The sequence below is a fragment of the Tamandua tetradactyla genome, chromosome 4, assembly GCF_023851605.1.
Source record: "Tamandua tetradactyla isolate mTamTet1 chromosome 4, mTamTet1.pri, whole genome shotgun sequence".
NCBI lineage: Eukaryota > Metazoa > Chordata > Mammalia > Pilosa > Myrmecophagidae > Tamandua > Tamandua tetradactyla.
In genome coordinates, this window is record NC_135330.1 from 143925454 (window position 1) to 143937953 (window position 12500).

A 12500-nucleotide genomic window follows, 5' to 3' on the forward strand; every position below is an offset into this window, starting at 1 on the left:
GGAGGTGGGCAGAATAGACTAAGTGAAATTTCGTAGGGATGTAAAGAATAAAGGAAAAATAACTGCTCAAAGGATGGGGTGGGGTGGGAGGTGTTGAGGGAGGGTTTGGACACCACAGAGAGGGGGACAGAAGGGATCAAAGAGGTGTCACCGTCAAGGAGGTGGCAAGGAACCAAAGAACGTTTATGGAGGATTAATCTTAAATGGAGAAGGGATGTGTCTAAAGAAAAAAAAATGAGTGAGATATATCTAGAAATCAGAACATGTGCTCCATTTTGTTCCTGACATTAATGTTAATATTGAATTCTTTACCTGGGTAATGGTGACCTTCTTAGTGAAGAAACTCACAAGAGGCTACTTTGCTAACACCTAAGGCTGCACCCTACAAATCTGTGCAAATTAATAGCAATAAATAGAGGATGTAACTTTAAATATTGTATGTAACTTTTGGCATCCTAAAGTCTCTTAGCATGATGAAACAAATTTGCTTGTTTGTTACTTGTGTAATCTATTGTGTTAGCTATTAGTTGTTAATGTTTCTTATCTTAATGATCACATTTTGGTCATGTCTTTTGCAAGGGTTGTATTTCAATCTGAATCCAACAAAATACCTGTCATTTTAGTGAGATAATGAGGGAAAATCTTTCTGTAATTTAATAGACTAGACCCTTTAAAACTTCTGACAGGTGCTGGTTATATTTGGTCTATGCTTTCATCTACGTCTATGAAAAGAATATAAATATAAATACACACACATATTCACAGATTTGGAGCACGTTTAGTTGCCAATATTCATGCAGGCTCTATCTAAAACCCTTTTTATACAAAAAGCATTTAGATTACAGGAGGCACTTACTATTTTGGGGATCACTGGGAGAATTCTATCAAGAATCTCATGGATGGAATTTAAGACAACTCTCAACCCTACCATACCTTATTGGTATTGTGACAGTGCTTCAAAGCGGGAAGAATGGAGAATTCCAGAAAAACTATACCATTCTTTTTTTTTTTTTTTTTTTTAACGGGCAGGCACCGGGAATTGAACCAGGTTCTCTACCATGGTAGGCAAGAACTCTGCCTGCTGAGCCTGGCCCATCCCATTCATTTTTTTTTTGCTCCTAAAATGAGTTTATTACGGGTTTATTTTTATTGCCTATCAAACAGATGTTGTCTGCTCTTGGAGAAAATTTCTCCACTTCGTGGTCACTCTTGCTAGGTGGATTGCCAGATGCTCCCATACTTTGCAGGGCTGCTCATGAATGCCAGGGAGGTGAGTGGCTCTGCCTCAGCAACAGGAAGGGAAATCAAAGTGTTGCTGAGCTTGGTGGGGCAGGGCTGGCAGTTGTTTCTAAATGGAAAAATGCAAACAAGTATAGGACAGATGCAGACAAGTTGTGGGAGCAGCTAGAAGCAGTAGAAAAAACATCAGATTTTGGAATCAGATCGACCTGGGTTGAAATCCTAAATGTGCCCATTCATTTTTTTAAAATTATTTGAGACCTTTATTAACAGGAGCTTCCAGTTTGTTGACCTTTTTGAAAATATCAAGTTTAAACCTTTATTACAAATTAAAAATGAGGTTCTTAAAAGTCTCAGCTTGACCAGATATGAAGCAATTTAAGCCTTTAAAGGTGTACTGAGAAAAAAACAGGCTTTTTGAAAAATGTTTGTCATTACAAAAACAGGCATCTTTAGGTAAAAATAATAAAAACCCCATGCTGCATGGATAATGCACATAGTTGTAGTTACCTGGTTAACAAGCGAAAAGCAAGCACTCAAGGTCTTCAGCTGCTATCTTTTGTACATTTCTTATTGCTGGAATTCCATATTCACATCTCGGATGACCAAACTGGAGAGGTAAGCCAGCGTATACCGAACCCTCACCCAGCTCAGCCTCATGGGAATTCTCAGCAGGTGGATCGCTGCTTTTGTCTCTGTGCCATCTTGTGGTTTAGGTTTTGGAGGCATCTGCGCAGTGACTGAAGTTAAGGCGGTACCGACTTGAGGTGGATGATGACCCTGGGTCTCATCTCCCTGATTTTCCACATCATCTTCGTTTCCCTCCTCTTTAGGCTATCTCTGGTGAGGAGGGGCCGTGCGGAACCCTGCTCTGTAACCCTGATAAATATTCTGCCCCACTGGTCTACCTTGTTCTCTTGCACCCTGGTTGTCAGCACCCTCCATCCCTCCTCCTAGCGCAGGAGGGTTGGAATATTGGGGCCGAGCCCGCAGGGTCCCCACATGCAGTATGGTGGGAATGGTCCCATGCGGAAGGACCGCGTTGCTGGGCCTGGCCTTGGGGCACTCCCTGATCCCTCGTTCTCCACCTCCCCCCCACTCCACTAGTCTGGTAGTTTTGCTGGGGATTGTGTGGGTGATTCCTACCACCCCGATAACGTCTGTAGTAGTTACGGTCTGCTGCATGTCTACTGCCTTGCTCTGGAAGGCCACCCGGGCCTGCGGTATTTGCTGCCTCTGCCTTCTCTTCACCTTCAGTAACATCAAACTCCACAGTCTCTCCATCTCCTGTATCACGAAGGTACTCCTGGAGTACAAACACACCTGTCTGGTGTCATCCCTGTTGACAAAACCTTAACCATTTCCTACAATGAACCATGTTACAGTTCCCAAACCCTTCCTTCTCCCCGCCGCAGGCACCGCCCACGGGAAACCGCCCACGCCCTCTCTGAGCTTCCCACCGGGCGGGGCGGGGCGGAGGTCCGCAGCGCTGCGGGCGGGGGCGGCGGGCACTCCCCGGCTGGGGCTCGGCCTGGCTGCTCTGGTTGCAGTGATCCGCCCACGCCGTGGGGCTGCTCCGAGCTCTCTGAGGCCCGCTCTCCGCTGCCGCTGCATATCTGCTTGTAGAATTCATTCTTAACCTTTTAAATCCACTCACCAAAGTAAAGTTTTAGAGCCCTGAACATACTGTTGCATTTCTCTATTCAATAAGTAAACCAAAAAGATTATAGCGGTAGAGATTAAGGTTTTTCCTTTTAACAGATATATATGAATGGAATCTATTTATGTAGATTCTGATAATAAATATTAGGAATGGAAAATCCCAGGAGTTTGAGTTTTTTAGAATTCACATACCATCTCTGGACATAAAGATACAGATTGGATTTCAAAAGCTTATAGGAAATATTTATGAAGCCAAGAATAGTTCTCTTGTTGCAATCCCTGATTTACTCAAATGCACTTCAGAATAGTAGACAATAGCGCTTGTATTTTCCAATAATTTAAAGACCACTTTGTGAGCCCAACTCCACATAGTTCAGGGCCCTGGTTGTTAGCATTTTGTACTGCCATTTGCCATATTTATATTTAATTGCTATTTTCCTTTCCTCTTTAAACAGTAGTCTTTGCAAATGAGAAAAAAAAATTCACCAGGACATGCTTTTTATTTTCCCTTTTGTATTGCACATTTAAAACAAAAATTGTGAATGTTCTACTGAGCAACCATTTGGATTACTTTTTCTTCATCACATGTCATTGGCTTTTTGAAAGTGTCAAGTGCCACTTGACTCTTCATCAGATCATCATTACTGTACCTGTTGCCTAGGGATAGGAGACTGAATATAAGCTTTGGGAATTCTCTCCACAAATATATTAAAGAAACAGCTTGATTTGGGTATTATTTTAAATTGAATCCAATAAATTTAAAATATTTCTGAATGTATTTGGTCATTTATTTTTAATCTTACTTAAAAATGAACTTAAAAATTAGTGAGTAAAATATTTCATTCCCACTCTGGTTTTAAGGTTTCATTTGAAGAACCCAAAATTGAGTTTGTTCTCATTTCAATTTCATATTTTTCGTTAATTCATTGCAGTCACTTTTGCTTTATTACGGACAATTAAATAGAACTGAATTTTTCTTTGTAACTAAATTGTCAATGCACTTTCAAAGTAAAGGCTAAGATTAATTTAGATAATTTAAATAGAATTCTGTGTTTTTTCAACCATAATTTATAAATTCATCTCAGAAATACTGCGATCTACTGCGTGGCAGGCTTTCTGGAAGCTGCTGGGTACAAACTGGTGAACCCAATATAGGCAGTTTCCACCTTCATGGGATTCCCGTTCTAAAGGAGGAGACAGGCGATTACTAAATAAACCCATAACTATATAATTACCGTCTCCTAAGAAGTACGAAGGGAAAGCGCAGCCGAGAACGACAGAGAATGACAGCAGGGACCGACTGATGCACACAGGATGCTAGGAAACAGCCTCTCTGCAGAGGTAAGACCAAGGCATAGGTGAAAAGGAGTGAGCCAAAGAGGAAGGAGCATGATGGCTCAGGACGTGCATGCTGTGCGTGGGGGGCCTGGAGATGGGCACAAAGCTCTGAACTGAGGAGAGGGTCAGAGTCAAGTGGGACGGAAGAGCGGGAAGATTAAATTTGAGGAAGTAGAAGCCGGATGATGGAGGGGTTTAGAGACCGTGACACAGTTTTTTTTTTTTTTTTCAGTTTAAAAGCATTCTTTTTTTTAATTTTTTATTGTGAAATATTAAATATATACAGAAAAGGGATAAATTTCAAAGTACAATTTTACAAATAGTTATAGGCTACGTTTCAAAGTATAGTATGGTTTATAGTTCCACAATTTCCGGTATTTCCTTCAGACTGTTCTAATACACTAGAAGGTAAAGAAATATCTAGATAATAATTTAGCAGTCATACTCCTTTGTTAAATTCTGATTTCTCTGTTACTGCTCCTCCTTCTCATTTGATCTTTCTCTCAATCTTCAGGGCTATTGGGGCACTGACCATTCTCACTTCATGTTGGAAAGGGGTGTTGACATTAGGGGTAGAGGGTGCATCTGGTTGATGTTCTATGAGAGACTGGTACCTCAAGTTTCAGGGTTTATCTGGCATAGGAATAACCTGGAGGTTTTAAGTTCATGACACAGTATTTTTATTTGTTGGTTTTTTGGTTTGGGGGAAATGATTGGAAAAAGAATAAATAGGAAAGTAGCATGATCTCATCTCTCTATTTTTAAGACTACTCTAGTTTGTACAAGAAGAGAATTTTGGACAGGGGCAAGAAGAACAGACACCTTTCTGTTGAGAAAAGTCAGAAAATACTTATTTGTCTATTTTAATGAATATGATAAATTACAAGAATTCTTTTTTCTATATGTACATTTTATTATCTTTACTTATTTTTTATAATTTTGTTATTTTTAGTATCTATATGAAATCTTGTTCCATTTTTTAAATTTCTTTGAAAATCTAAAATCTTAATACTCTCTCTCTATATATAAATATAAATATCCATTCAACACACTATGTGCCAGGAATTGTGCATAGGTGAAGTAATTGACAACTGTCATCCTTTCCCACTGTCTCTACTCTCTCCCTCATGTCTGTTGTCCTTTTTAGCTTTGTGAGTCTCCAAGCTATAGAATCACCACTAATTTTACCATCTTCTTTGCTCTGTACTTTTTAAAAAAATAAATTATTTCTTTTTATCTCTTAGTCAATAACTTCTACTTAGGCAAGGGGTTTCCTTTAAAGCAGCTGGGCTCGAGCTAATATTTTAGAAGTGGGTAGGTTTCATTTCATGCCTTAATTATTAGGACCCAGATTGTTGTCTAAATTTGGTGCTGCTTCTGAAAATTTTTAAACAAATTTTTCAATGAGAAAATTGGAAAATAATTCTTAAAAGGCACAAATCAGCATCTATCTTTTCTATTTATTTTTAATTATATACACACACATTTACACATGTGCAAAGAGAGAGACAATATAATGTACCCATCTAGTGGAAATATGAGTTCATATAATCTTTAAAGTGAACAAACTGAGTCTCTAAAATTAGAGTGCAGTTTTACATACTTACATACATGCTTACTGTTTTGATTAAGTGTTTATACAAACTGCAGTTTCTTTCTCTTTTTGGTGGTGAATACCCAAGTGTCTGGCCTCATTATCGCCACAACTTGCACATGTTCTCAAAAGTGCACATTTAAAGTGCATATTTTAGTCACTTTTTTAAAATGCACCTCTGAGGTTATTGCTCACAGTCTTCATAAATGACAAATTCTCCATTGCCTGTGGAAAGACGCACAACACTAACCAAGCTCCAAATACTATGGCATATGATTTTGTAGTAAATTCCTGAGTCTCTGAGATGATGTGTCTTTGCTCTTCCCTCCTCATTTCTGTGTTCTGTCTGTTGGAAGTACTGAAATGTATTATTTAGTAAGCACACTGAACTGCTTGGATAAAATTATCTGTTCTTATAAAAGTTTTATGTTGAACTCAGGAAAATGGGTTCAGATCAAAGTAATAAACACTGAGAACTAGTGATTGAAAAACCAAAGTTACATATATTTAAATACTTGTCATATTAGTGTGAATACCTATTTTCTATTGCTATAAACTACTTTATTTCCCTTAATCTGGATGCAAATATGATTTTTAAAAAATCTATATAATATTCTTACACAATGACAGTCACTAAATGTGGCATTTTCTGGAAGATGAATTGTTTTTGAGAATATATGCAACCCTTTCATCATGAAGATAATCTTTCTTCACTGTTGAGAAGATAGATAATACATATTATCAAGATCTATTAGTTTCTGAATATTCTCGTGAGGAAAGTAACATAATAAAACATGTATCCTTAGTCTGCTAGCCCATGGATTTGAGAAGTAGTTCTCTTAGGATATATAAATAAGGAGAAAACCTTATAATCAAATAAATAATCTAGAATTAAAAATCACTTCCCCATTTTTTCCATATACAACAATTCATTATTGGTTTCCATAGAGAATACTAAGTACTGGATACAAAAGAATATGTGTAGAATTAATTTGAAAACCAAGAAAATATTTTTATCTGAAAAAAGGGTTATTTTTTAATAAGTTAACTTGCTTAAAATGATCAGACTTTTATTAAGTTACTCAATAATATTTGAATACACACAACATAAAGAATTGATACTATAATTCTATCCCTTGTATTCTTTAAAATAATTTGCCAGGGCAATATCTTAAATTACTATCTCTGGAAAAAAAAATTCTTGGAAGCCCAAAATTTGTGTTTATGTGTATGAACACTGAAGCTCTCCTCTTTACTACAGGGTACATTCAAAGGGTTGTGTCTCCGTAGTGTGCTGTGAATGCTCAAGACATGTTTGTTGCTGATGATGAGGATGGTAGTAAAATGCTTAGTATTCGATCTGTCAGCTCAAAACCTTGCATTCCAGGTAATAACTGTGATCTAGTTAATTCATTCTTATTACAGTAATAAGCCATTTTGAGGTCCTTGGCCCCTTATGAGTGCGGCCCACTATATTTTTGAGGGTAAATTACTTATTTGACAGCTGTCAGCTGATGGTGCCCACAGGCTCTGTTTGAAGGCCCAAACTCTCAAGACTGTGAGCATGAAAGTCAGTGATTTTCAGTGCTGACTGCATATTAGAATCACCTGGGAACTCTTAACTACTACTGGTGTTTAGGTTGGAAGTACAGATTAATTCAATGAGAACCTGGGGCAGAGGGTTTTTAAACCTCTGATGTTTGGCAGGGTAGAGAAAGTAGACAGTGGCTCCTTTTGAGGTAGAAAGAGGAGAACTGATCCACTGATTTCCTTTGCTGTATGGGCAGGCTTTAGTTGTAGGAGTTTTAACTTAATGGTCTGCTTTAGGTCTGTGGTTCTCAAAGTGTTCCAGGCACCAGGAGGCTCAGTATCGGAGAGAAAGTTAGAAATGTACATTTTTAGGCCCTACACTGACCCTATCGAAAGAGAAACCCTGGGGATGGGACCCAGTGGCCTATGTTTTAAAAAGTCTTCCAGGTGTTCTAATCACACTAAAGTTTGAGATTCATAATTTTTGGTAAAGTCTCTGGCTGTTATAGGTATTTGGAGTAAAAGCTGTCCCCATTCATCAACCAGTTAGAGTTCAGCTCATTAGAGGGTACTTAATCAGTCAATCACATGTATGCCTCCTTCAAATAATGTTTTGCAAATATTTCTATCCCCTTACTATTATAATATCCGAGTCACAATGGCTTCTCCCAAAGTTCCTATGAGATTCATATAACAAACTGTTTCTTTTTTAGTCAAAATTAGAACCAGTTTAGAAGATTCTCAGGTTGTTTCCTTTCTGGCCTCTGGAACAAACTTGTTATTAGGACAAAAACCACATGTTCTACTCTGCTATTGAGTTGAATAAGAGTTCTAAGCATTGTAAGGATAGAGGCCTATGACCACTATATCTTGACTCCAATTATTGCATCTATTCAAGGAAAGCATCATCTGTATTCTCTCTCTGGCCTGGAAGTGTATAGTTTTTTTCATTGTTACTCTCACTGCTGATTTTCTTTTTGACATGCAGATTTTTCTCCACCAAGATTTTAATCTCAAAGTTGTGAATTTCTGTGAAGTACACAACTCTTTCCTTTTTCTACTAAATCTGTCTCTTTTTGATAAGCTATGCCCTTTCACTCTTGCATATCATGAATCCCATCCATTTTTGATATTATGTTTCTGAATGTTCTTCCTTGGATTAAGATTGAGTTAGACATTTTAGTCCAGGACTTTGAATATCTGAATATAGACATATGGGTACAAGAACTAAACAGTTAAATACCAAAGAATTTAATTTTTCTTTTCACCCATGAAACCCCCCAAAAAACAGAACTAGAAGGAACTTTGGTTTTAGGTAGTCCTGGCCACTATAAACTTTGTGATTCTTCTTTCCATGTAATGACAATTATTTTATCTAGTAACTACTTATAAATTTTGAAATTATTTTTATATGTGCCCTTCAAACCATGCTGCTAATTATCCTGCAGTAGCATGTTGTTGGTAATGTAATACAGAATCTGAAAAGTCTGAATTATGTTCATCAATGCAAATGATGTCAGCTGCTCTTCTCTTTCTGTATCTGCTAATCTTTTCCAGAATCTTGACCTCCAAGTGGAGTGATACCATAACCATATCTCCTTGCCTTTCTAAGTCTTGCCTTTGACAGCAATTGCATTTTCTTAAGGCAGTAGTTCTTAAACTTTAGCATGCATTGGAATCACCTATAGGGCTTGTTAAAACATTGCTGGACCCAGTTCTCAGTTTCTGATTCAGTAGGCCTGAGGAGAGGCCTGTGAATCTGCATTTCTAACAAGTTTTCAGCTGTGTCCTAGGACCACATTTTGAGTGCCACTGTTAAGATATTTTCCCTTAAGGAGATTAAAAACAAATAGTCTTAAAATGTCAAAGTAGCTCAATAAATAGCTCTGAAATCCACATACTCTTCACCATTTTCATTTTCAATCTCCAGTCATTTCTTCCCATAGCAGTGATCATCTAAAAATATGAGCTAGCTCATATAGCATTTTTGAGCTTGGTTGCCCCTTTGCCCTAAACACTTAAGGTAAAATGAGCACCAACTCCTAAGGTAAAATCCAAACCCCGGGCCCCAACATGGACTACAAAGCTCACCATAATCTAACAGCTTTATCAGCCTCATCTCATGACCCTCTTTTCTCTCTGCCCCTTTTCCACTAAGCTCTTTCCCATCTCAGGCCTTTCCTAGCTCCTTTCTCTGCTGAAATGCTGTTCTTTTGACTCTGAGACTGCCCAACTCCTACTCTTTCTTCAGATCCCAATTCGGTGTCACCTCAGAAAGGTCTTCTCTGATCCCCATTTCTAGCCAGTCTCCTTATACTCCTCTGATGACCAGTTGTCCTGGTTTATGGATTGAGGACTTCCCTTGGGAGTGGGACTTTCAGTGCTAATATCACAACTGACCCACCCAGACAAACTGGGAAGGGTGATCACACTGTATATTTTCTTAATAGTATCTGCATAATTTATAATTTTATTTGTAGTTGTGTTATTTTTTAAAGTGCCTGCCATCCTTATTAGACCGTAATACCATGAGGGAAGAGATGTTTTAGTTTTCCTTGACTCCTCAAGCAAATACCATGCAATAGGTTGGCTTAGATAATGGGAATCTATTAGCTCTTGGTCAAAGTTTCATCAAAGCAATGCTTTCTTCCTGAAGACTGGCTTTCTGAGGCTGGCTGTTGATGATCCTTCATCCTGGGCTCCTCTGTCACATGGCAATGCCCATGGTGACTTCTCCTGGCCTCCCTCTTCCGGTTCTGTTGACTTTTAGTTTCTTGCTTCCTGTGGTTTTCTTTCTGTGTCAGAATTTCATTTTGTTTATAAAGAATTCCAGTAATAGAATTCAGACATCCTGATTCAGTCAGGCCACACCTTAGCTAAAATAATCTCATCAAAAGGTCCTGCTTACAAAGGGATGGATTAAGTTTAAGAACATATTACAGGGCAGGCCACGGTGGCTCAGCAGGTAAGAATGCTTGCCTGCCATGCCCGAGGACCTGGGTTCAATTTCCTGTGCCTGCCCATGTAAAAAAAAAAAAAAAAATGTTACATAGCTTCAATCCATCAGAGTTGGATTCTGTTTTTTCACCTCTTTGTCTACAGTGCCTGCACTGCACTTAGCCCAGTGTCCTGCTCAGTAATTACTGCTTTTGAAAGAACTATACATTTCTACCTCTGCTGCAAAGTGAAGTGCAGAATGCTGGTATGTGTGTTATAAAACAGCCTATATTCTTTTGCCTCACCTTATAAAATATAGACTGTCTCCATCAGAACATTTTGGAAGTAACATTTTTTTTCTTCCTATTGTTCCCTAGGCATTACTAATATGCTTTTGTTGGTTAGAGTCCCCTAATTCCATTTATGTATCTGGACCCAGACTTTAGATTTTCTCAGCTAAGAGACACTGAAGCTATAGAAAATCTCCTAACCCCAACTCAGCAAGTTGATACCCAAAGCCCCTTTATTGATAACAGTAATTAGTAGTAGCTATATTGAATTGGTGGAGGCAGGATTCAAACTTAAATGTATCTGACTCAAACAAGTCCAATTTTCATTTATTCTTTTGAAAGAAAATCATGGGATTGACTCTTATTAGTAAGGGTTTACTTGCCTGGATTAGCCTAACTACTCTTCTACAGTCAAACTGCCTTTTGGAAGTTAATGGAGCTGTACCTGTTCAATTACAGAACTGGATTATACATATTCTATCATACATAGTATATATATATGATCACTATGTAATGCTTGTATATAACAAGACCTAATTTTTTTCTAGTGCTGACTATGAGTCAAACTCTAAATTAAGTACTAATGTATACATTATCTCCTTTAATCATGATTACTTATGAGACAGATAGTGATATTTTCCAGTCTTTATTGGTGATGGAACCGAGGCAGTTTGTAAGTTATGAAGCCAGGACTGAAATCCAACATCATTTGATTCCTAAAATCTATTCATTCGTCTACATCTTTTCCCCCAACTCTCTAAACTAACTAAAAGTGAAAATTTTGACTGTACTTTCAAAATTCTTTTCATTTATTTCCCTATTGTCAGAAGAGCTTGGTGCCAGCACATATGAAAATTTCTCTCACTCATGAGAGCTTGGATGTTTGGAAATTTAGTAAGTAAGTAAAGACCACCTCAAGTTATTCATTTATCCACTTCTACTCCCCTGGGCACGGCATCAGCTGCCTCCAAAATGCTTCTCTTCTAGAAAAACAACAGGACCTTTCCTCTCTCAAATGTTTGGTGGTCATAGAAAGTAGGCTGGAGCCTGGGAAAGAGGTCAACATTTCAACTTCAAGTTATTTTATCAAGTCAGAATAATTACCCTATCTTTTACATGTTTTATGCCCCAGATGTATATAGAGCTTGTCAATTAACTTTAATGGATTAACTGAAATATACAATCATGTCAGTTCCATCCCTGAGACCAGATTTTGGCTCTGTCTCTTCTTACCATTTATTAATTCTTACAACTTCTTCCACCTCTCAGATGGATTGATTTGCATTTGGCTGTGGTCATGAATTGTATATTAGGAAACTTTTGAAAGACTTAGAGAAACAATTTTTTTTTTCCTGAGAGAATAGAAAAGTAATTTGTGTTATATTTTCAGTTATTTTGCATATCTTTATTATGTTTAGAACAGATACTTTGGGATTTTAAAAATTATACAAATGCAGTAATTTATCTTGCAAATGAAATATTCAGTTTTCTTAAATAGATTTGAATAATGATACAGTTAGTGCTAAGTTATCTCCCCTTTTCTGGTATTTTTTCATTCACTTTTCTTCTTTCTAACACATGGGAAGAGTGATGAAATATGCATGAAAAGTAGAGAGTTAGAGACAAAGAAAGAGATGACATCCATAGAAAATGAAAAGAAAATATTGGCTCAGATGGACTTTCACCAAAGCCAAGGTTTCTTACAAAGGGATCACACTGAGAGCCTAAACTGGGGGCAAAAAACCCTCTTCTTGGCAATCAGTTACTTTTAGTGGTTGGCAAGAGATTGGGAAAAGTTTTTCACCACAATGTCAGATGTCTTTGGCTTCACTCAACTGTCACATACAGTACCCACAAACAGTAATTGACTCTAGTTGGCTCAACAAAGATGCTGTTGTGATTGAAGTACA

At 37.7% G+C, this 12500-nt stretch overlaps 1 pseudogene; it reads right to left on the bottom strand.

Moving 5' to 3' along the window:
• Positions 1-1594: 1594 nt before the first annotated feature.
• LOC143680517 (Y-box-binding protein 1 pseudogene) lies at positions 1595-2853 on the bottom strand (annotated as a pseudogene).
• Positions 2854-12500: the final 9647 nt, after the last annotated feature.